Here is a 25477-nt window from a genome sequence, read left to right on the forward strand (position 1 = left end):
TGCACAACTATGTGATGATACTGTGAGCCACTGATTGTATGCTTTGGATAGATTGTACGGTGTATGAATATATTTCAATAAAATTGCATTAAAATATTATGAGAGGAGAATCTAGAAGTAAGGAAAGTCAATCCATTCATTAAATTTATTTCTGCCAGTTGGAAAAAAGAAAAAGAAATCAATCAAAGACTTAAATGTGAGAGTTAAAACTATAAAACTCTTAGAAGAAAATACAGCTGTAAATCTTTGTGATTTTGGATTAAGCATTCCTTTCATAGATATGACATCAAAAGTATGAGAAACAAAGGAAAAAGTAGATAAACTGGGCATAAATCCTTCTTTGGAAGCCATTACTGCAACAATGTAGCCTAGCCATCTAGTGGTTATGTGACATTGAGCAAGTCACTTTTCTTATCTCACTGAATCTCATTTTCTTTATCTGTAAAAGTACATATACCATTTATATCATAAGGTTCTTCAAAGTCTAATTATGTTTTTTATATTAATGTGTATTAAGCTTATAGCATTGCCTATAAGAAAATGTGTTGTTTATTCTTGGTTTGTGGTCAGCCCATCTTCCCCATAAATGGGTAGATATACTAATACCTGTGTATTTTCTTCAGAAATGGAGAAAAAAATAACTACTTTATAGTTATTATATTATAATAATTATTTTTATTATATTATAATAATATATTATAGTTATTTATATTTCTCCACAGTGGTTGCACTAGATTACTTATAACACTATGATTGATGCCTCAGAATACATCTGTGAATTGATAGCATTAAGTACGTTCATCCTCAAGGCCCCTACATTTGTAAATATGTGAGTATCACAAAATAAGAACTACTGATTTTCTTTCAGCATCTTATTTATTTTTGATAATAGATTTGTGAAACAGAATCAGAAAATTAATATCAATATCTATATAAATTGCAGCAAATCCATTTAACTCATTAGCATGAAAAGGAACTAAGACTTACTTTTTTAAAATATAAAACGCTAGATTTCTTTTTTTAATTTTTTATTGTATAATATAACATATATAATAAGCAAAGAAAAAAAAAGCAGTAATTTTCAGAGCACTCTTCAACACGTAGTTACAGGACAGATCCCAAAGTTTGTCATGGGCCACAACACGATCCTCCCAGATTTTTCCCTCTAGCTGCTCCAGAATATAGTGAGGCTAGAAGGAATAAATATTTTTTTATCATCACAATCGGCTTTTTTTTTCTTTTTTGTGAAAAATAACATATATACAAAAAAAGCAATAAATTTCAAAGCACAGCAGAACAATTAGCAGTAGAACAGATTTCAGAGTTTGGCATGGGTTACAATTCCACGATTTTAGCTTTTTACTTCTAGCTGCCTGTGATATTGGAGACTAAAAGAAATATTAATTTAATGATTCAGCAATCATACTCATTTGTTAAACCGTACCTTCTCTGCATAACTCCACCATCACCTTTGATCTTTCCATTCCACACTTTAAGGGTATTTGGGCTATGGCCATTCTAACTTTTTCATGTTGGAAGGGGATGTCACTAATGTAGGATAGGGAGATGGAACTAGCTGGTGTTCTGGAGAGGCTGGGTCCTCTAGGTTTCAGAACTTATCTGGTCCAGAGACCCATTTGAGGTTGTAGGTTTCTGGAAATTTTACCCTAGTGCATGGAACATTTGTAGAATCTTATATATTGCCATAGGTGTTCTTTAGGATTGGCTGGAATTGTTTTGGTTGGGGTTGGCAAATTCTGATCGGGAGCAATAAGACTTACTTTTTAAAGATTGAATTTACTCTGTTAGAATGAATAAAAAGGTGAGGCTGTTTAAAGAACTGAGATGGAAAGGCCAGTTTCTTTTCTATTTTTTCTTCTTCTTCTTCTTTTTTTTTTTATGCTGTGTGACCAGGGTCACATTTTATTCTTTTTCCCATGTGAGTATCCTGTTATTGCAGCACAATTTGTTGAATTTTTTTTTGGGGGGGGATTGCATGGGCCGGGAATCGGACTGGGTCTCCTGCATGGCAGGTGAGAATTCTATCACTGAACTACCCTTGCACGCCCAGTTTTTTTTTCCAATTAAAATTATCTATTTATTTATTTGTTTTTACCAACCAAATTTTTATTAAAACAAAAATAGTAAAATTAATCACAGTCATTTTATGTATGTAAGCAACATTAATCAATGCCTAACTTGGATGTATTTTTAACTGTTATCATGATTTCAGAACACATTTTAAAGATTAATAAAGTTAAAGATATATGAGGAAAGTTATTTTGAAATGTAATTCTGTGGAGATATATTCACACACCATACAGTACATCCAAAATACACAATCAGCGATTCACAATATCATCACACAGTTGTGCATTCATCACCATGATCAGTGTGTGAACATTTGTATTACTTCAGAAAAAGAAATAAGTAGAAAAAAGAAAACCCCAAACATCCCATGCCTCTTGCTCCACTCTCTTATTGACCACTAGTATAGAGCTCTACCCATAGGTTATCTAAACAGGGTAGTATTGCCAGAAATAGATATATCAGTGGAACAGAACAAAACATTCAGAAGTATTTTGTATTTGGTTTTATATAGTTGTACAATCAATATCAAAGACCAGTGCTACTGGATTACAGTTCAACAACCTCAGGTATTTCCTTACAGCTATTTAAAATGCTAGCCACTAAAAAGAAGTATATATAATGAGTCAGTAGTCACAGTCATTTGTTACCTCCTAATTTGTGTTACACCACCTCCCTTTCAATTGATCTTCCTCTCAGTCTTCAGGGAAAGATAAACTTACTAAGAAAAACTTTTATAGAGACTTAGATAGAGCCTAGAGTACTCCCTAGCATTTTCAGGAAAACTGTTGGTGGGGGCTGGTCATACTGTGGTAGTTTGCAATATCTAGTTGAAGTTTGCATGAGAGCAACCTCCAAAATGACCTCTTGATTTTATTTCAAATCTCTCAGCCACTGAAACTTTATTTTGCCCCCCTTTGGCCAAGAAGGGTCAGGCTCATCCCTGGGAGTCAGGGCCCATGTTTCCAAGGAGGCTTGTACCTCAGGAAGTCATGTCCAATGTAGGCGGTGGGCAGTAAGTTTATTTGCAGAGTTAGCTTAAAGAAAGAGGGGGAAAGGCCAGTTTCTGAAAGTAGAAAGCTGATTGGGGTAAGGAGGAGCTGGATATCTCTGATTACTTCAGCAGAAGCAAAGGGGTCAGATAAAATTCCTGAACATGGACTAAATTATCCTACTTGTACCTTGGATACTTGCAAACAGACTGCATAGAGGTGGATAACTCAAGGAATTTCATTTATTATATGGATTGGTAGGGGATATCAAGTGACATATTACATTCTTGTATAAAGACTCTTTTGAGTGAACAGAATAGTCAATGGAAATTGGAATTATGGAGAGGGAAAGAGAGGAAGCATGGGGTAAATATATTTTATAGCCTTAGAGTTTAGTTCATTTTCATTTGGATGCAATTCTGTACAATAGCTTGAATATGAACTGTCTCAAGGAGAGATTGCATAAGAATAGTTGCTAATTTAATTGGACAGTTGATGCCTCTCTGAAGCCATGCTCTGATACTTTCCTCTCAAGTAGCAGGGCCAGCAGGTGACAACACTGCTTAGAGTGGTAAGAGAAGAGTCTTTAAGGAATAGCAGAGATGAGGAGAAGATCGATCTAATTCTTAATTAAAACAGGTGGTAACTCACCATAAAGGCAGCATAATGCAAAACGCTTCAGCATTTTCTGGTGATCCACAATCTTTAAACTTTTATTTAAATTGGTATATTTCAAAAAGATATTCCTGATGTGTATACTAAGATTTTGTTTTAAGTTTTAATTGCTTAAATAAAGAAAAAAGCAAAAGCTCTGGAGGTTCTGCTTGGTCTGCTAGGTCTTTACTATTTGAAGAAAGAAGTGACACTTAGAGGCAGTGACTTTGAATTTCAGACACAAGGCCCCAAGTCTCTAAGGGAGGGCTGCTGGAGATTTAACCCATTTTAATGATATCAAACCTTACTTGGAATAGGAACTAAGGAAAAACAACGCTCTGAACACATTGGAATCACACAGTGCTGTTACTTATCCTATCCAATTCAGTTTGGTAGAATTGTCAGTCGCAAAGATTCCCTTTTAAAGACTGTTCCTCTGTAAAGAGGAACAACATTACCTTAAAGAAAATATTCTAGCAAGGTTTTGGTAAATTCAATAATGAGTGCCCAGTGAATTGCAGAAGCTATTTGTAAAGTGGTTAGAATATTGCCGTTCTAATATTGGGAGAGATTAGACACTTCTCATTTGGTACTGACAACCGAATCTCTTAATCAGCCACTAGTGAGTCATGGTAAATTTTACAGTTGTCGCATTAAAGGTTAAACTTAATTTGTTATAGTTTAACTTTCTTATTTATTACTGTATCTTCTGCTATAACTTCAGCTATAACAGAGTCTTTCAAGTTCATGATCTCAACTCTCATTTAGTGCTTCAATGGGTAACTTCAGGTTCTTATGAATAAAGACGTTAATGTGTTTATAACATTTTCTTCATAAAAAAATATTACCTGGGAGGGTCACAGTATAATTAACTAAATATACCTAGTCAGTACATAGTTTGAATACTCTAATTTATGAAGAATCTTTCTCTAGGGAACACGAAGTTGTTCAGAAGCTGAATCCTGCTGGGCTTCCCTCATTGTCCTTGGTGTTACGGTTCTAACCCTGTGAACCCCGTGGGTTGATTAGTTACTGGGATTTGCCATTTGTTGTTCATGGCATTTGTAGGTTGCTCTGGATTTGCAGTCCAAAGGAGTTGCTTAGTTGTTGTCCTTATCGGTTGAGGGAGCTAATACTGCTTCAGAGAATCTAGAAGGATTATCAACCTCGTTGAACATTGTACTGAGCACTTTAATTGCCAAAAACGTATAAATGCCTGTTCTTGATTGTCTTACAATTTCATTTAGGAACATCAAATGCCGACCAGAGGCTGACTGTTACTCATGTGCCCTCATGATCTCAGGTTCCCACACCGAACCAGAACAAAGAAGTTGGGGACCACCATGAGGATGAAGTAGTATGATACAATTATAGTTATCTAACGTTAACTATTCAACAGAATCTGTGAAATGGAGTAGATCCGGGAAGTCTGCCATGAATAGTGGGCATGGTTCTTTAACATAGGAAAATGTGTCAACTTTACTCATAAGAAGTGAAATGCAAATTCGAATTACAAGAGATATTTCCTGATTTACAGAGTTGGTAAAGATAAAATGATTTAATTTATGTTGGAAAGGGTGTATGTAATCAAGCAAACCTTTACATTGCTGGGCATAGGCTAAACTGCTTAACTCTTTTTTCTTTTTTCTTTTTTTTTTTTCATATGGGCAGGCACTGGGAATCAAACCTGGGTCTCTGGCATGGCAGGTGAGAACTCTGCCACTGAGTCACCATGGCCAGTCTTAAACTGCTTAACTTTTATGCAGGAAAATTTGGAAATGTCTATCAAAACTGAAAAGACAAGAACCTTCGAAACCAGCAACATTCTTTCTAGGAATATGTTCTACAGATATCTGTACAAATATACACAATGATAGTCGTTACAGTATTGATTAAAATGGTAAAAGATTAGAAACAAAGTAAATGTCCACCAATGGAGGACTTGTTAAATAAATTATACTCCATCCATTTTATGTAATTATATAAAACTGCATAAAACAAAATGAGGCAATTCTATATATACTGACATGGAATACTGCCCAAGGTATATAATTAAGTTTATTTGGGGGGAGGAGGTATAGAACAGTAAGTATAGTATGATACTGCTAGCATTGTATATTTTTGAGTACACTTTTATTTCCATAGAATTTTTCTGCACAAATACACAAGAAATGAGTAACAGAGCTTGCATACAGAGGGGAACTGTTATTGGGAATAAGGTGGATGAGATACTGTCCAGCAAATGTTCACTCCTGTACCTTCTTCCCTTAAAGATAGAATATACTTCCCTGGCCTAATGACTAGGTCTTGACCATGTGACTTGCTTTGGCAACAGAATGTAGCAGGTATTATGTAAGCCTGGGTCCCAGAATGACCCAAAGCCTAGAGCCCACACACCCTACAACCTAAAGCAGAGATACCACTGTCATTTTGTAGACTTGTGAGGGAGAGAGATGAATGCTTGCTGATGTAAGCCATCATTATTGTTTTACCACTTTATTGAAGTAGTAGCTGATTAATAAAATGGTAGACTTACTTGTTATGTATAGGCTTTCATACCTTCTAAATGCTATATAGCATATAAGTATGATTAATTTGTAAAAAGCACATGTAAGTGTTAGCCTCCTCAAAACCAAACAACAAAAAAGTGCAGACAGAACAAGAAATAACTTTAGATCAAACAATGCCAAAGTTTATGCCATAGTCATTTTTGGACTATTTAGCTGACATGGTTATTTATGGTTTGAGATTCCTCCTTTCATCCTTAATCTGCCTATCCATGGAGGCACTAATTCATCCTATAAAGAAAACTTCCTAAGGTGGGAAAAATATTTTCAACCATTGAAAACCTGAAGGTTGTCTTTGTCTAGGGGAAGATGAGATACCGATGGATGTTTTAAATTGATTGAAAATAATTTTTAGTGTTTTGCTGATCTGATTGGGGGAAATCCTGTATAGAAGCAGAAATACTTGAACAGCATTTTATCTGAAGCTTTGCACAGAGACTGCTACTGGAATGCCAAGGTAATAGTGAAGCATGAAATCTTCAAATAGAGTGCATTATCTATAGATTTGAATATGGTAAACAAATGGCATTGTTTTGAGATTATATCACATCGCTGAAAAAGGAATTATAGTTTAGCTATTATATAAAACCAGACTGAGTTGGATTTACCATAGTATATTTTTGAAGAGGATGCTATCAACTATGGACATCAGTGCTAACTAGATCCTCTTGTAGAAAGCTGATCATCCATCCATTCCATAGTTTATTGAATAAAGGTTGGGATTAGGAGAGTGAGGAAGCCAAAAATAGTTCTATGTCAAGCATGAACTTTTTTTAAAAAACTTTTTATTGTAACGATACATATAAAACTGAAAATTTCTCATTTTAGCCACTTTCAAGCGTACAATTCAGGGGTATTAATATCCATTACCCCTATTCATTACCCCAACTTTTTCTCATCACCGTAAATAGAAACTCTGTACCCATTAAGCAATAACTTCCTCTCTCTTCCCAACCCCAGCCCCTGGACACCTATAATCTATTATCTGTCTGTATGAAATTTGCTTCTCTTAGATATTTCATATTAGTGAAATCATATACCATTTGTCTTACTGTGTTTGGCTTATTTTATGCAACATGATTTCATATGAGAAAGGACTGTTTGTAACTATCAGATCATTACTCGCAGGGTTTGATTGTGTGACATAAAGAGAGAGGCCAGAGTTGGCTGTGGGAACAAAATGTAAGAATGTCTGAGGCAGAAGTTGCCATGTTATGCGTGCTGGTTTGAAAGGATGCATGTACCCTAGAAAAGCCATGTTTTAATCCTAATCCCATTTTGTTTTTCGCAGACATTTCTTCTAATCCCTATTCAGTACTATATGATTGAAACTATAATTAGATCATCCCCCTGGAGATGTGACTTAATCAAGAGTGGTTGTCAAACTGGATTTGTTGGAGGTGTGTCTCCACCCATTCGGGTGGATCTTGATTAGTTTATTGGAATCCTATAAAAAAGGAAACATTGTGGAGAAAGTGAGAGAATCTGAGGGGAGCAGAGAATGCCATAGCACCATGAAGCAGAGAGTCCACCAGCCAGTGACTTTGGGAGATGAAGAAGGAAAATGCCACCCAGGGAGCTGGAGAGAAAGCTAGCGGATGCTGCCGTGTTCACCATGTGCCTTTCCAGATGAGAGAGAAACCCTGACTGTGTTGGCCATGTGCCTTCTCACTTGAGAGAGAAACCCTGCACTTCATCGACCTTCTTGAACCAAGGTATCTTTCCCTGGATACCTTTGATTGGACATTTCTATAGACTTGCTTTAATTGAAATATTATTTTGGCCTTAGAACTGTAAAGTAGAAACTTATTAAATTCCCCTTTTTAAAAGCCATTCCGTTTCTGGCATATTGCATTCCGGCAGCTAGCAAACCAGAACACTATGGAATAGAAAGTAGAGGGGTTTGGCTGGGATTGGAGAGAGCACAAGTAGCAGCATGAGCTGTAGTTGAATTGCCATGATGGGGGGTCACTAGAGGAGGGAGAAAGACCCACTAACCTAAGCGTCATCCATACAGCCTCTAGTTACCTTAATATATAGAAAAACCCAATGTGTAGCAACTGATCGTATTGCTAACCCCACAATGGCAGTCTAATCGGCATAAGTCAAGAATCTAAGGGTGGCTTCATGGCAATGTATTGCCACTATTGGAAAAGGAAAAAAAGAAAAACACCCTCAAATATATGACTCTATAATTGAATTTCTTATTAGTGAGTTACATGTGTCTTCCTATAACCATGAAGATAATGATTCTCAATTATGTTAAGTCTTATCACCTGAGAATGATAAACTTTTGAAATGATGAGATGACACTGAATTTGAACATCTGAGAATTCTATTTCTCTCGTTATTCTCAGAAAACACAGATTGCTTCTATTCTAATTTCTCTAGCTATAAAACAGATATAATAGTTATAGTTGTCTCTTCCCTTTACCTGTTAATGGCTGCGAATTAAATTATTTAAAGTGGAGTGGATATTATCTCAACTATATGGTTGTAAATGTCAAATAGCCTATCATATCTTCCTTACAAAGTCATTGATATAGCTGCAAAGTTTTCAATAGAGATGAGGCTTCAACTATACTAATAGGATAAGGATTGATGTGGTAAATTTGCACTGACCATCTCCAAATTGATGGGTGTCAAAAATCTTATTCTGTTCATTTGTTTACAAGGACCCTTCAACAATAAATGCTTTAAATGCCATAAGCAAGTCGTTTCTGAAAAACATTTCGCTGTTTTTCCTATTCATCGAAGCATTGGGCTCATAATGTCATGAAACAATCAGTCAAAAAACAAATTAACTAAGAAGCGTTGCTCCTACTTTACCGTACTTAATTCCCAAAATCAGCTCTAAAAGAGTAAGAGACTCACTAATCTGAACCCTATAATAAATAGGCACTTGAACTCCCTTCACCCCCACCCCTGCCATGAGGTTTCTATAATTTAAGTGATATTCTCAGGTAAATTCATTTTAAGTCTCTAGCTGCATCATTTTTTTTAAGAAGAAAACTATCATTTGAATGAAGTATAAATCCCACATTGAAAACATATTAGCCTGCGGTAATGATATAGTCATGGAAAAATTTGAAACACGTGGGAATGATTTCAAAGTATTTGTTTTTTTATGCCAGAAGTCTTTATAATTCAACATTTCTATATAAAGAAAAAATAATTCTCAGTTGACCAAGTCTATTTTTAGAAGGGAAAAGTAATATTAAACATCTAATTCTTCACAAATACTAGAGCTATAGGACTGGTTTGCTATATTGTGATGCACAATGAGTTTTTTAATTTTTGCAGTTTTATATCATAATTGTGTTGCACAGAAAATAATATTAACTTTTCCACATATTAACTGACCCCAACCAACAAAAGAAAAAGATCCCGGAAATCTTCTGGGTGGCAGAATAAAACTAATATAGAATTTTGTAAAGGAAAATTCTGAGGATTTTTGCACTCTCCCAAATATTTTTTTTTTTTACCTCACACAACTCATATTACAAAATCAGATTTATAACTTTACTTCCTGTCTCATTAAAAAATAGCAGGTGATTTTCTGAAAAAAAATTTTAAAAAGCAGTAATCTATTCATGTTTTTCTCCTGGCTGTCTTCTTGGGGCATAGACATGTCCAACACTGTAATTCAGTTATCGAGGGCATTTGTCTTACAGTGGTGCCCTGTTTGGAAATGGGACAAGGAAGCATGCCTGGCAGTTGCCCTCAGGGTTGAGTGACTCATTCAGAGGGACTGAGTTCTAGAGATAAGCCTGTATTGCAAAGTACTTGTTTGGGTCTGTGCTCAAGGCGATTCACTTAAAGCTACAGCACAAGACTTTCACAAAAGAGAATTGATTTCCCTATCTCTGCTTTCCTACTTGGAAATCCCAGGTGAAAACACCCTCAGCTTCCTACCCTCAGGACTACCAAATCATACACTCATATACCTTCATTCAGTTTCTTTTATTTCTACCTAGTTTCAAAAGACGATCTGTTCCTTCATCAGTGCTCTAGAATCTAGATAGAATCCCAGCTCCTATCTTCTGAGATATTAATCTATAATCACCTTTTCTCAAATATATTATCAATCTTCCTATAAGCTCATTCCTCTCTCAGAATATGTGGCAGACACTATTGGCTGCCTATTCAACACCCTTGACTGGTCCCCCCCCCCCTTTTTTTTTTGGCTGGTTGTGTTTTTCCTGCATGACAGAGGCTCAGAATGTCCAAATACTCTTTTTCCCTGCCTCTGAGAGAAAGGTTAGGGGAAAGGCTGCTGAGTCTTCTGCATAAGGCAATCTCTCACTGATAAGAGAGGGACACACAAGGAGCAACTCCTTTTCCTTCCCTTCTCCCTGCTTTGAATGTTGACTTGTGAGGTCAACGATGCTCGGAGCTGCAACAGGTATCTTGCAACCATGATGTAACTATATGGAGGGCACACTGAGGAATGGTATTTGGGAATGATGGAAAGGCTGATTACCTTGATGACATCACTGAAGTACTGAACAAACTCCAGGCTAATCAATTCTAGGTCTTTTTCCTGCGCAAGAAAAACGAATCTTATTGTCTAAACAATTCCTGGTTCAATATTCCATTAAGTGTAACAGAAACATATTAACTGATTTTAATTAAAAATATAATGAAGTCTCTGCCATACTAAAGGGCAAAAGGAAAGCCCAATTAAATCTTTAACTTCATATTTCTCTCTAGCTACAATTTCATCATTCTCCATGCTTCACCAATAGAATTCCTTTAAAATTATTCTACAAAGTGCCTGCAAATTTTCATTTCCTCTTTATTCTTTTATATTACATTCTTCACTCTGGTTTTGGTAGCTCCACAATTCCAAGATTTCCCATTCACATTTCTTGCGTAGTCAATGAAATTTCCTCTTTGGGCACCTGATTCTCCTCTTCAATTCGTGACATCCCATCACAGAACCCAAGGCAAACTTCGTGACTCCCTCTCACTCACTTTGCCATCTATATTTAATCAGACCCAGTTCCTACATGTGCTTAATTTTTTCCCCCACATCTACTTATACTTATCCATCCTTACCACCTTTGTCAAACCATCATCTCTTTTTCTATGAATTATGGAGTTCCCTCATAACTGGTGCCCCTGACTTTCATCTTGCCTACACTTCCCTAATAAATCTATCATTTTGATTTTAACATCTTCAAAAAGTGTGTCAAGCTGTAAAATCAGAAGGAATAGTCCCCACATGACTGCCCTCATTTCAGATACCAGCCACAAGTTCATGGATCCCCAGGACCACCCTCAGGCCACAAAAGCTGACAGAGTCCTAATGAAGGTTCTAGATGAACTATTGAGAATCCAAGTCTAATGTGGTTCAGTTTTGTGGGAGTAATGTGTGGTAACTTAATTCTTTGTTTCTTGGTGTTAACATTAGACAATTCACTTTAGTATGTCCCATTTCACGGTCTGAAGTAGCAACTTTTTTTACCTTCAACACATGCTTTGACACCAGAAGCAGTGTGTGGTGGCTTGAGTTATATACCCCAAATTTAGATGTGTTCTTGGTCTCAATGCTCATTCTTGTGGGTTTGAACCCATTTAAAATAGGATCTGTTGAAGATGTTGTTTTTGGTTAAGATGTGATCCAACTGAATGAGAATGTGTCTTAACCCAGATTATAAGAGTCCTTTAATAGAAGAAAATATTCAGAAATAGTGAGAGAAAGCCTTGGGGAGGATCAGAAGCCAGGAGTCGAGGGAATCCAGAAGAGAAAGGAGAAAGCATCACCAGTTGATGGAAAAGGCATAGAACTCAAGGAATGCCAACCAGCCAGAATGCTACTGATTCTGGCTGGAAGCAAACCTTCTAGCTCTGAAACCATGAACTAATAAATTCCCTTTATCTAAGCCAACTCATTGTGCGGTATTTGTCACAGCAGCTTTGAAAAACTAAGACATGGTACTTCAAACATTTTCTATTCTCCCTCATCTGTGGCATGAGGAACAAGTGTTTTGAGTTGGCTTGGTAATCAGCAACCCTGATACTTTTCCCTACAGTATGTCAAGGCTGAATATTTTGTCAATGGGCTTTCTTCTACTAACCTATTAATAAGAACTGACTTTCAGTTAAAACAAATCTATTATTTTTTAGTGATGAAAACAAATACCATTGTTTATTAACTAAGACAATGAATGCCTGTTCATATTTCCCTTCATTTTAAATTTAATCTTTTTCTTTGGACACTATCTATTGGCCTAATTCACATTTTAAAAAATAGATAAGGTGCTAAAAATACAACTCAGTAAGATATGAAATTAGAGACCAAATTAATTCTAGAGAGAAAAATCCAAGAATGTTTTCGTTGTCGTTTTTTAAGGTTTTGTATTACATTGTTTTGATTTGCATCAGCAGGGACTTCTAAAAATAACTATTTCAAACATCAGACTCCAGATGGATGGATTTTGGAAAATTTCTATTACATTAAATTGTCTTATGTCAAAATTTCAGGATTAAATAAATGATTTGTTCAAAAATATTTATGAGTAGTTACTAATACTTATAAGGTTCCTGCCAATAGTTAATAGCGATTTGAATTCTTGAAATGTATGTATATTAATTAATTAATTAATTCTTCAGGGTTTGCCTTTACTCTGTATCTGTAATATTTGCCCTTTTCTAGTCATAGGTTGAGTTAGTGATTAAAGCAAAAAAAAATCTATTTTCTCGGTCTGACTTTGGCCCTGGTAGACTGTCATTCTCTCTGACAGGGCAAAGAAAGCTCAGCTGCCAGTTTTTGTGACAAGAACAGCATTCTCTCATATGTATTCCAGTACCCTACTTCAAAGCAAACTTTCATTTCAACAGTCTCAGTAGAATAACACATTTGTCTTTTATTTGTCTCAATACTGAGTCAAGGAAGCTTTCTATACCGGCAGTTTTCCCAAAGAAGGGGAAAAATTCAACATTAAAAACAACCACCTACACAGCCCTCTAAACATGGCTTTTTGAGTTAAAGTATAAAAGATCTGCAATGAGAGAAAATCACATAGAATGTCTATTTCTGTGTAGAGACAAGAAGCTAAAGAGGAAACCCAAAATAGGAGGGATGGAAGCCACGCTTCCAGTGACTCAGTAAGGCACCTTTAGTAAGTCACTTAACCTCATCTCCCTGCCTTTCAAACAAATCCCCACCTGCCCTCACCTCCCAGCCCTTTTATCCTTTTGCCCCATTTATATTTCTTCCCTTTGCTTCCTCCAGGCCTCCGCTCCTTTCCTCCCTCCTTTCACTATGACTAAACATATTTCTTTTCTTAATCTCTTTCCTGGGTTGATTTTTTTTTTCTTCCCTCTTCATCTTGCTCTATGTGCCTGGAATGATTCCAGTGAGTCAGAGTTATCCTTTTAGAAGCACAGTTTCCATAAAGCACTTACCCTTTTGATTTTGGTAATTATTAAAGTGAGCGAAACTTTTCTTACTTTTATTTCAAAAATTTTGCCTCTTTGTTTATTGAAACTTAAATGTACTAATAAACTGCGTGGTAAGAGTTCACTCTGCTAGGAACATGACGTTTCTTCAGAGCAATTACATCTCCCTTCCTTATTCCTAACCTGGGTCATGTGCACAGAAATAGATTTTAGAAAATTACATTTGCCCTAGACCTAGATGGAGGGCCTGTTCAGGTCTTGCATGAAGAAGAGGACGAATATAATTAAAGGTTAGAGGTTGCACTTGGACCAGATTAAAAGTGTTGATTTAACCCCATATACTATATTTCTCCCCTACTAATATTATGGATTTATTATAAGTTTGGAATTAGGTCTAGCTACAAGCATTGCAGAATGCTTATAGAAATGCACTAGGCAGTTTAGAAATGCAAAAGATTATGCATATATATGTATAATATATGTATATAAACACTGAAAACTAATATTATTCTTAAGCACCATTGAATTTTACAAAGACTAAGTTGAATTAATTGAGAAATAAGAAAACCTCAGACAGTTGTAAATGTTCATGTGAAAAAGTGCTTTCCTTGGAAGTGACTTGGGCTGAAAATGGATATAGAGAAAGTATGGAAACCAAAACAGTCCTGGTGCCAATTTTGGTTTCATTGTGTTTCTTGGCACATTTAATAATGATCACCAGAGAGAAAAGTTGGAGAAGGCAACTCACAGGCTTTTCTCCGAACATTTGGAATACTGTGTATTCTATTCTGCAGCATGAACCATCAGATGGGCTGCCACAGCTCTTGAGCCTAAAGCTGATAAAGGCACAGCTGAGAATCCAATAACTACTTCTACTCACTACTCTTCTCCTGATTTACAAGATGTGTCTATTTATTTTTGGGTATGATTTTGAAACTTCCAATTATAATGTATATTTGTTTGTTACTGATGCTTTTGAACCACTTTAATTTATGAACCTTTAGAGACTTTGTGATACAGATTTTCCCTCTCACATGACGTTGATGATCCTTTGAAGCCAGCTGTATGATGATCCATTCCCTTTTCTTTGTAGCAAAAAATTACTTATTTAATTATATGATTAGATGCTATGTGGATTATCTTTATTTTCTCTTTCTTAGTTCTTGGAATCGGAGCTAATTTTAGATGACTGTACACTTGAAAAAAATTCTACTTTGCCATTTCTGCTCTTACAAGCATTAAAAACGTTTGGAAGATATGGGAAACAAAGAGAAATGTTTTGGTATTCTTAAGGGATTTCCTAGGGAAAATGTTAGCAAATCTGCCCTTTGTATTGAGTTTTACCCACCTAAATGGGTACTTTATTGTCAACTTGAATTTTAAGAGGGCCTAAAAATATTATCTAGAATGAGAATGAATTCAAATGATATAAGTCGACATATCACTGATATTTCAGATCATGCAAACTTTCCCAAATCCCTGGATATAACACAACAAACAAACAGGAAGCATTTGAAAGATGAAAAGAAGAAAGCAGACTACCTAAGGACCTTGGAAGTTGAAGAACCAGAAAATGGTGAGTCCCCTGAGTTTATCATCTCTCATATATCCTATACAGAGCTTTCCAGAATTGCCAATGGGCGTAGACAAAAAAAGCTCTAAGAAAAGCCCTTTCCCTCAGCCAAAGAACCAGAAAAGGGATGGCTTAATAATGACAACAACAACAAAAACATTTTTAGCAATATCCTCCCTACCCCAGCCAAATGTCAATTAAAAACCACTTCTGTTGAAGCAGGCAGAGGCTCTCCAATCAGACACTCCCCCATTCACACACAGAGACACTGGGTGGTATTGGTGGGGCTGAGCAGGGACCTAATCTTTTGAATGGGGAGCTTAATTTCCCATGCCCTGCCTAGTGCAAGCAGACTGCATCTGATTCCCCTGCTGAGTGCATCAGCAAGCTGATCAGGCAGTTTATCTTCCATTCCCTGCCTGGCAATAGCCTGTGGTGCTCCAATTCCCGTGCTAGCAGGGTCCAACAGCAACCTGAGCTTCCACCACACCTGGCATCAGTGAGCCTAAACAAGGAAGCACAAGTCTGGGCTAGGGAGCACTTCATCTTATTCCTATCCTTGTTGTCAACAAGGCCCAGTGGGGAGCTGAGCCTTCACCCCCACTCAGCATCAGTGAGTTTGAATGGCATGCTGGAAGGTGGGGGCTAGTTGGACCACTCCCTTGGTTTCAGCCAGGTCCAGCAGGGAGTGAGCGTCCTCCCCACTCTACAGCAAACAAGTAGTGTGAATCAGCTCTCCATCTCTTCCATCGCTGGCATCACCAAGGCCCAGGGGAGAGCTGAGCTTATATCCCCACTCAGAGGCAACGAGGCAGTATGAGTTGGTATTCCACTTTTACCAGGAAGGTGTCAGCCTGGCCAAGGGGAGACCTGCACTCCTCCTGCCACCCCCCACTCATCTGCGATATGACAGTGTGAGTCACTGCCCCACTTTTGCCAGGACGCTGTTGGTGGATCCCAGTGGGAAGCAGAACATACACAGAAACTTTGACCTCATGCTACATTTGAACTGATAAGAAATAAAGAGGAGATAAAATAGGATCCAGAGTGTCAAAATATAATATCCCAAATTCCCAGAACATGATCGAAAAATCACTCATGATACTAAGAACTAGGAAAAGTCACAGCATGAATGAAAAAATAAAAAAGACCACAGACACCAACATCAAGATGAATCAGATGTTTGCATTATCTAAGGAGGACTTTAAAGCAGCCATCACAAAATATGTCCACACGCAATTACAAATTCTCTGGAAACAAAGGGAAACAATGGTGGGAAGGTAAAATGGTACAGATGCTCAGGGAAGCAGCTTGGCAGTTTCTCATAAAACTAACCATGAAATTACTGTACATCTCATCGTTTGTACTTGAGCATTTTTCCCAGAGAAATGAAAACTTATGCTCAGATAAAAACCTGTATGCAAATGTTCATAGCAGTTTTCTTTGAAATAGCCCCAAACTGGAAACAGCCCATATGTCCTTCTATGAGTGAATGGTTAAACAAATGATGGTACATCCATGGCATACGGATTACTACTCAGCAGTACAAAGGAACAAAGTGCTGATGAATCTTAACGACTTGGGTAATGCTCCAGAGAATTATGCTTAGTGGAAAAGAGTAAATCCTAAAAGGTAACATACCATGTGATTCCATGTCTTGGAATGCTTGAATTTTAGAAGTTGAATTTAGTGGTTTCCAGGGGTCAAGAATGGGTGTGGGCCTGGGGGAGTGAGAGGTGGTTTGGGCTGTAAAAGGGGAACAGAAGGGATCCTTTTACCGATGTCAGTATCCTAGTTGTGATAGTGTACTATAGTTTTGAAAGATGTTACCACTGGGGGAAGTTCGGTAAAGGTTACTGTTTTGGTTTGCTGAAGTTGCCAGAAGGCAATGTACCAGAAACGGGTTGGCTTTTACAATGGAGATTTATTAGCTTACGACGTACAGTTCTTAGGCCATGAATGTCCAATTTGAGGCATCAACAGGTCAATACCTGAACTCCGAAGAAAGTCTGCAGGCATCTGGGACACCTCTGTCACATGGCCATCATCTGCTGGCCCTTCACTCCCGGGTTTTGTTGCTTTGAAGCTTCTGGCTTCAGTGCTTCCTCTCAGCAACTCTGGGAGCTTTTTCTCTATATAATTCTGAGCTTTTTCTGTCTTTCATCCTCTCATAAAGGACTCCAGTAAAAGGATTATGACCCACCTTGAGTGGGCTGGGTCACATCTCAGTTGAAATAACCAAAGTAAAATGTCCCACCCACAATAGGTCTGCACCTACAGGAATGGATTAAAAGAACGTGGAGTTTTCTGGGGTACATAACAACTCCAAGCTACCACAGTGACTTTGGAGTCATCTATATTATTTTTTACACTTGAATATAATGCATATAAATGTACAATGATTTCAAAATAATTTTTTTAACTGAAAAGAAAGATAAATGTAACTATGTAAATAGTTATTTAGGGCGAAGAGAAAGGTGGGGGTGGGTAAGTGGGTGGAGGATGGTAAGGAGTTTCTGCTGATGGGTGCAAGGTTTCCTTCAGGGATGATGAAAATATTCTAAAATTAGATTATGGTTATACTTGCACAACTCCATAAATATACTAAAAGCCATTTAATTGCATACTTTCGACAGGTGAACTTTATGGTACGTAAATTATATCTCAATAAAGTTGCTTTTAAAATAAGTTAATATAATCTTAACATAGTAGGCTAAGTTAGATCATTTTGAATACCTGTATGCCTTTCGTGCATATATAAAAATGGTTATATAAAACAGAAAGAGATGTCTATATTCAATTCCATACAATTCGTATCTTTTTGAGCAAATGTGCCAGGCATTTTGTTGGATGTGCTCTGAGGGATACAGAAATGAGTAAGAATCAGGGCTTAACCTCAGACAGCTCACATTCAATGGAAAAGGAAATATAAATAAATGTAATCTAAGGTGGACATTTTCATGTAATTGGCTTCATTTACTCAGATATAGCATCAATGCACCATATGAGTGTAACCACCTTTTTCTCACGTTAAACCCCCCATAGCATTTATAAGAAATGAGGAAACTAAAGCCCAATGCTAGGCTTTTTGAAGTCCTTCCTTTGGGCAACTGTTTGTGAAATCAACCTACTTGGCTCTCCTATATTAACTTGGAACGATCACTATTTCTAGCTGTAATTCTTGACTAGGCCAATAATGTTTCAAATTAATTGACTAGCTTGCAAATGTGGAAGGAACTACTTGATGTATCTGACTGGGCAATTTTCCATGAGTTGTGTTGGCTCATTTAAGATTCTGTGAAGAATATAATGATTGACAGGAAAGCTTCTCTAAAGCAGCACTTATTTTGGAGACACATTACCTTTCCCTGATGAACTTGGCAGTTCGACCTAATGTAAACTGATCGGAATTAATAATCACACAGCAAGCTACTATTGTCCACATTGAGAGGTGGGTAGTTTTGCAATGACATGCAGTTAATAATCTCGTGATAAATCACAAACTTGGTACGAATCTTTATATGACTTGAGGTGAAAGAAAACGAAATGCACTCAGGAAATCGTTGTTTCTTAGGTAAAGGTCTAGCAAAGGATGTTTGTCTAAGCTTTTCACTCTCACTTCTCTCCACCCAGTATTGGGAGGGGATATGCTAATGAGGTCCATTTCCTGCAAGCCACAGAACTAATTAAAAAATGAATAATAGCTATATGAAGACAACTTGTAATAACATAATGCAAAGTCTGCTCTAGAGGCAAACTGTTTGGCTTCAAATCCAATTCCACCACTTAGTAACTCAATAACTTTAGAGAAGTTTATATCCCTTTCTGAGCCTCAGTTTCCTTATCTTAGATTCTATTCCTTTTCAAAAGAGAAGTTATCTCATAGAATGGTTAAGAGTTTTAAATGAGATAATACATACAAACAGCTTAGCATGCTGCTTGAAACACTCTATCAGTGTTCATTATTGCTAGAGTTAACAATTTTTCCTTCATAAAATGAAACTGGGGTACATAGCTGGGATGTACTACCACCACCATGAGAATGAATGTGCACCATAGACTGTGTTGGAAACTAAGTCATGCACAGAATTACAGAGACTGAAGGGCTAATCCAATTATCCCCACTCTATTTTCTTACAGAAACCTACAAAAGTACCCAAACTCCCTAAGGATTCTTCATTGCCTGTTAAGGGGCAAGAGGGCACATCCCCTTGTTGAGTTCAAACGACCTGTGCTCTTCACTGTATCTCTGCTAGGCGATCAGAAGACAGAATTTGTTCACTTATTTCTATTTAACAAACTACCACTCAATTTAGGGACTTAAATCAACCATTCAATTTGCACCCAGTTTTGGGGGTCAGAAATTCAGGAATCCCTCAACTAGTGAGATTTCTCTGATTTACATGGTTTCACATGGGAGGGTTTATCCAGAATGGATTTTGTCAGTCACAGATTTAGCACCTTGGGGATCCTTGACCTCTCAGTCTCTCCCCGTGGAGTTCATTCTCCAGGACCTCTCCACATGGTTAAGGCCTCTTGACAACATGAGGTAGCTGGATTCCATTCCTGTGAGGTTCCATGAGGCAGGAAGTGGACAGTGGAGGTCTTTTAAGGCCTGAGCCCAGACCCTGGTCTGCTGCCATTCCTGAAATATTCCATTGGTGCTAAGCAGTCAAGGGCTAATCAAGATTCAAGGAAAGGGGATACAGACCTCACCTCTCAGCAGGAGAAGGTCAAAGACTTTGTAGCTATCCTTTTATCTACCACAGAGCTGCATACCTATATGGATATATCTTTCTTGATATTAATTTTTTTGCTACTTTGTTAATGAAGCATTTGCCTATGAAACATAAAAGTTAGTGTCATGGGAATTATTTCTAAAATTAACATTGACATAAAATGTCAACATTTAATTTTGTAGTTGCTGAAAATCTAAAACTCTCCTCTGGTTTTGAGTCTTTGAGAGCTTTTTTATTCTATTCAAATGCTATACATAGATAAACTTTCTTGAGTGAAATGTAGTCATATAAAGCAATTTGCAATTATGTTCTCAATAGCAGTTTTCAGTTCCATAAAGTAAAAGATAGGTCAGAAATAAATGTAAAATCATTAAAAAAGGAAAATTTGTCAAAGCAAAAGAAATTCTGTAGCTAAAATATAGGTTCCTAATGCAGATTGTTAGCATGGGTTCATTATTGTAAAATAATTATTTGCATCCAGATAACACTCTTTTTAAGTGTCATTGTTATTAACATAAAAATTGCTTATCTGCCTAATTTATTCCTGTTATATGGCATCTATTTCTACCTGGATCAGAAAGTGTTCCATATGTTTCTTGCTAATAAGCACTGCTCTAAGCATGATAATTTGTTTTTCAATTTATATTACATATTCTGGAATTTTATAATGATATCGACCTGCCCGCCTAATGTCATGCATGCATGTGGCTCAGAGAGAGCCTCCCAACACTCCTGGCCCTGCAGTGAAGGATACCAAAGCTTCATCCTGTCTCCCTTCTGCTTATAGAGATCTGAGTGGGTTATATTTGGCCTAAGGCATTCACCTGGCAGTATAAAAAGAAATAGTTATTTCAAAGCTTTGTCATGTCTTTGTGTATCCAGAAGGTGGCAATCGAAGGTACATGGCTGGTTGTTTATTGGGTTTGGTGAACCAAAGGGTGAGAGAATCAACAGCCAAGTAGCTGACTTGAGTTGCCATAATGAAAAGGAAATCTTTCCTGATATCATTGCATTTACAGAAACATTTCTCTTCATTATGTTTTTGGACAGTATTACATTTGTGTGAGGAGAGTGGGTGGGGGCAGGAAGGGTTGAAGCAGTGGTTACTGACTGGACAATCCAGAAGAATGAGAAGGCACAGTTTTATTGCATGCTTAGGTACCTGGAGCAGAGCTTTTCTTTGATTGCCAAAGCCACCTTCTGAGAAAGATCAAGTCCTATTCATGCGGCATGCTTTTTTAAAATGGTGAGGATGAGCATGGTGGAGGTTCTCTTAAGGAGTGCAGAGGAAAGAGGGAACACTGGATATAGGGGAGCTAGTTTAGGAAATAGGGTTTGCACCAACGGGGCTTTCCTAAGTTTTCTGTTGGTGTTCTTTTCCCTCGACTGTGGGAAAGTTATATTTCAAGAAGAGTTTTAACTTGTTTTCCCCTGATGTTACTGGCTGAATCTTGAGGAAGAGAGATGGGGGTGGGGCATCAATGGGAGTGTGATTCACATCACATTTTTCCTTGTTGAGACGAGAGTGAGAGTGTGGATTTCAAGGCAGCAGCCCAAGAGAGGCAACTGGTGACCCAAACTCAGGGCTGATGGAGTAGGCAGAATAACACACCTCAAATGTCTAAATCCTACTCCCTGGAACCTGTGAATATGTTATGTCATATGGCAAAAAGAACTTTGCAGATAAGATTAAATTCAATAATGTTGAGATGGGGCAATATCTGGGTGGGGCCAGTGTGATCACAAGGGTCCTCATAAGAGAGAGAAAGGAGGGTAGAACAGGAGAGAGGTTGAGAGATGTTATATTAATGGTTTTGAAGATGGAAGCAGGAGCCAGGAGCCAAGGAATGCAGGTGGCTACTAGAAACTGGAAAAAGGAAGGCTGAGGATTCTTCCCTAGAACCTCCAGACACACTGCAGCCCTACCGCCACATTCACTTTAGCTCCGTAAAACCCATTTTGGACCTCTGACTTCCAGACTGCAAGCCAATACATTTGTGTTGTTTTAAACCACTAAATCTGTGGTAATTTGTTATAGCCACCTTAAGAAGTTCTTAAAGCTGGTGATGGCAAGGAGGATCATGGGTTGTGGAGTGGCTGCTGCCAAGTAGACAGTTCCTGAGTGAAATCAACAAGTACACAATTACTCAAATATAGTTGAGAGGGATTCAGTTAAGTTGAAGAGGTCTTGGCCTTCAGTACATATCATAGGAAGCCTACACATAGTGATGAGAATATAAAATTGTACAGACATTATGAAGGGCAATTTGTCAGGAAAGAATAGGATCACCTTTGCAATTCTATTTGTTATTGTCTTCTCTAGAGAAACCTTTGAGTATGAATGTATGGTAGCATCTACATGGATACACAATCTAATAATGGAATCAACCTAAATTTCCACCCATAGAAGAATGATTAATAAGTTATAACAGATCTATATAATGGAATACTATATAATGGCGACTATAAAGAAGAAAATGGATCTTTATGGCTTGACATAGGAAAATCTCCAAGTAATATTGTTAAATGAAAAGAAAATGAAAAACAATGTGACATCATTGATATTTACAAAACCTACATGTGTTTATGCCTATTATAGAAGCAAAATTGGACACTTTGACCAGCTTGCAACATTACTAAACACATCACTACCAGTTAGATAATGACAGTGATAATGATAATAATAATAACAACAAGTTATTGGTTCTGGTCCCCTGGATATTAAAATTTTGAATATTTCCTATAAACCTGAACTCCCTAACATGAAGAATGCTTTGCTATGCTGATGTCTGTAGATATGTTATGACTTTTAACCTCATAATCTTGTGTGAAAGTTGCTGTTTTCCCATGATGATCAGGCTCATGTAAGCTGGGTAACTCCAGAACCTGAAGTGGGAAGAAAAAAGAGATAGTTCTCTAACCGACTATCTTCTGAAATTCAGATTTTCAAAGAAGACTGTTGATGCAAAGGGAGGAACCACATTGCTCCAAGAAGATGGAATCCGAATGAAGAGACTTGGGTGAGTGAAGGAGAAATGCATCCCTAAAGCCCTTGCTTGATGACTGCCAGTTCCAGTTTAGCTCCCATCCCCTGTTAACCTAAGTTGTATTTTACATTTCCCCTGAGAACTTTCATCCAGACCACTGCACAAATTGCTGATGCCTAAATTACAGAAGGAATTTACAGCAATGTCTCTTAAACTAAAGTGTTCCTAAAGATCAACAAAGTATAGGCTATATATTCACCATGGCAGATCCAGTAGGGATAAAAAGGTGTCCTTGTCATTTCTTGGCTATGTGGATTTGGACAAATCCTTATTATCCCCATCTGCCTCAATATCCTCCTCTCTAAATGTTTATGCTTATCTTGAAAGTAATGAGGTAATGCATTCAAAGCATCTATGCCAGAATCAATTAGCATGTCATTGGTGGGTGTTAATCCCTTCTCTTCTCTCCAAATCAGTCAAAGATGTTATTTATAAAGCCAACTGTAGAAATAGGCTAATCCAAACCCCTCACCTTAGAGAAGTGGAAATTGAAGTGTAGGGAGGTTAAACGACTTTTCTAAGGTCAAGGAAACAGCATTAGAACCAGTGTAAGGACCCAGTTATTATGATTACATGCCAGGATATGACTAATCTAATTGTTTAATGTATTTACTTTATTCATTTCTCTTCCACAGGGAAACTATACAGATATTTCTCCTATTCCCACTGTTTCTCAGGAGGTATTGAGGATAAAAGCCTATCCCCAGGCTTCCATCCTCTCACACAGAGTTGATTCTGCCCTAGGTCTATTGTTTTAAAGATAAAAGACAGGAAGTACCAATGGAGGAAGAAAGGATTTCTCCTAGTCAGGGGTTCTCAAACTTGGATACACATTTGAAATATCTGGGAAAGTTTACAAACTTGCTTTTTTTGGTACCACTAAACAGAGCTTCTGATTTAATTGGCCTGACTGGGGCTCTGGCATTCAAAGTTTTCAATGCTTCTCAGATGACTCTGATGGGCAGCTCAAAGTTGAGACTCACCACTCAATTCTATGTCCATTTGCCCACCATCATATCTGGTAAAGCAAAAAAAGAGTTAACTCTGAAAATTCACCAACTGGCAGTTTTACTGTTCATGGTTTTTGAAATTCCAAGTATGTCATACCAACCTCCCAACTGTCCATGGCATTTTATGTTTCCTGAATGATACATGAGAGCTAATATGCTATCCGATCTCAGCTAAGTAATTTTCTTCATTATTTTTTGGTTCCTTGTTTTGTTCATTATCAGCATTTTTTCAGAGCCCATTTTTAATGTCAAAAACTGTATGGAAAGTGAAATTGAATTAAATGGTTGAAAAAAGGCAAACACTAACTTTGAATCCAAACTCAGATAAAATAAGAAGCTAACTGTTTGTGAAATGGGTAACACAAACACACTGGGGGAAAAAAAAGAATTGTTTAAAGTAACTTTTGATCAAGTACTGTGACTGTCCAAACTCAGTGTGATATGTTCTAAGAACAAGAAAAACTGCAATAAATCTTGAATATAGTGTGTTTATTGTTGATAGTGGTATCGGTGTAACTGTTGATCACTGAAAAGGTTTAGAAGCAATCAATCTCATTCCAGGAATATTGATCATGATTTGTTTCAAAATAACTTTCCCACTGCAAGAAACTAGGGATCCTTGGAGAAATTCCTGACACCAATTCCGGGGCAGGGAAAGGATATGGTGAAATGGGGATATTTTATTATTTAGGGAAGCAAGAATGTGGAAAAAATGAAATATTGGCATCTCTCAAAATGACTTAGGATTTGGATAGACATTTCTCCAAAGCATTTCTTCAAAGTGTCCATGAAACACCTGAAAATAGGTTCAATATCATTAGCCATTAGGGAAATGTAGATGAAAAGCACAAGGAGATACCACTTCATGCCCAAAATGGCTAGAATCAATAAAACAGAAAATAATACGTGTTGGTGAGGATGTGGAGAAAAACTGGGGTTCTCATGTTTAGCTGGTAGCATTGCAAAATGATGCATCTACTTTGGAAAACAGTCTAGCAGTTCCTCAAAAAGGTAGACATAGAGCTACCATATATCCCAGGAATGGAATTCTTAGGTTTACAAATAAGAGAACAGAAAACATATGTCCACCCAAAAACTTGTACACAAATGTTCATATCAGCATTATTCATGATAGCTAAAAAATGGAAACAACCCAAATGTTCAGAGAAATGGAGAGCAGATATTTGATTTCCAGGGGATATGGGGGAAGAGTAATGGTAAGCTATCACTTAATGAGTGTGGGGTTTCTCTTTGGGGTGACAGAAATTTTCTGGAGTTAAATAGTGGTGATGGTGCCCAGCATTGTGAATATACTGAAAACTACTGATATGTACACTATAAAATAGTTACCTTGGTGAATTTTGTTATCTAAAAAAATTAATAGAACTGCCTGTGGCAGT

This window comes from Tamandua tetradactyla, chromosome X (genome assembly GCF_023851605.1).
Source record: "Tamandua tetradactyla isolate mTamTet1 chromosome X, mTamTet1.pri, whole genome shotgun sequence".
Classification (NCBI taxonomy): Eukaryota; Metazoa; Chordata; class Mammalia; order Pilosa; family Myrmecophagidae; genus Tamandua; species Tamandua tetradactyla.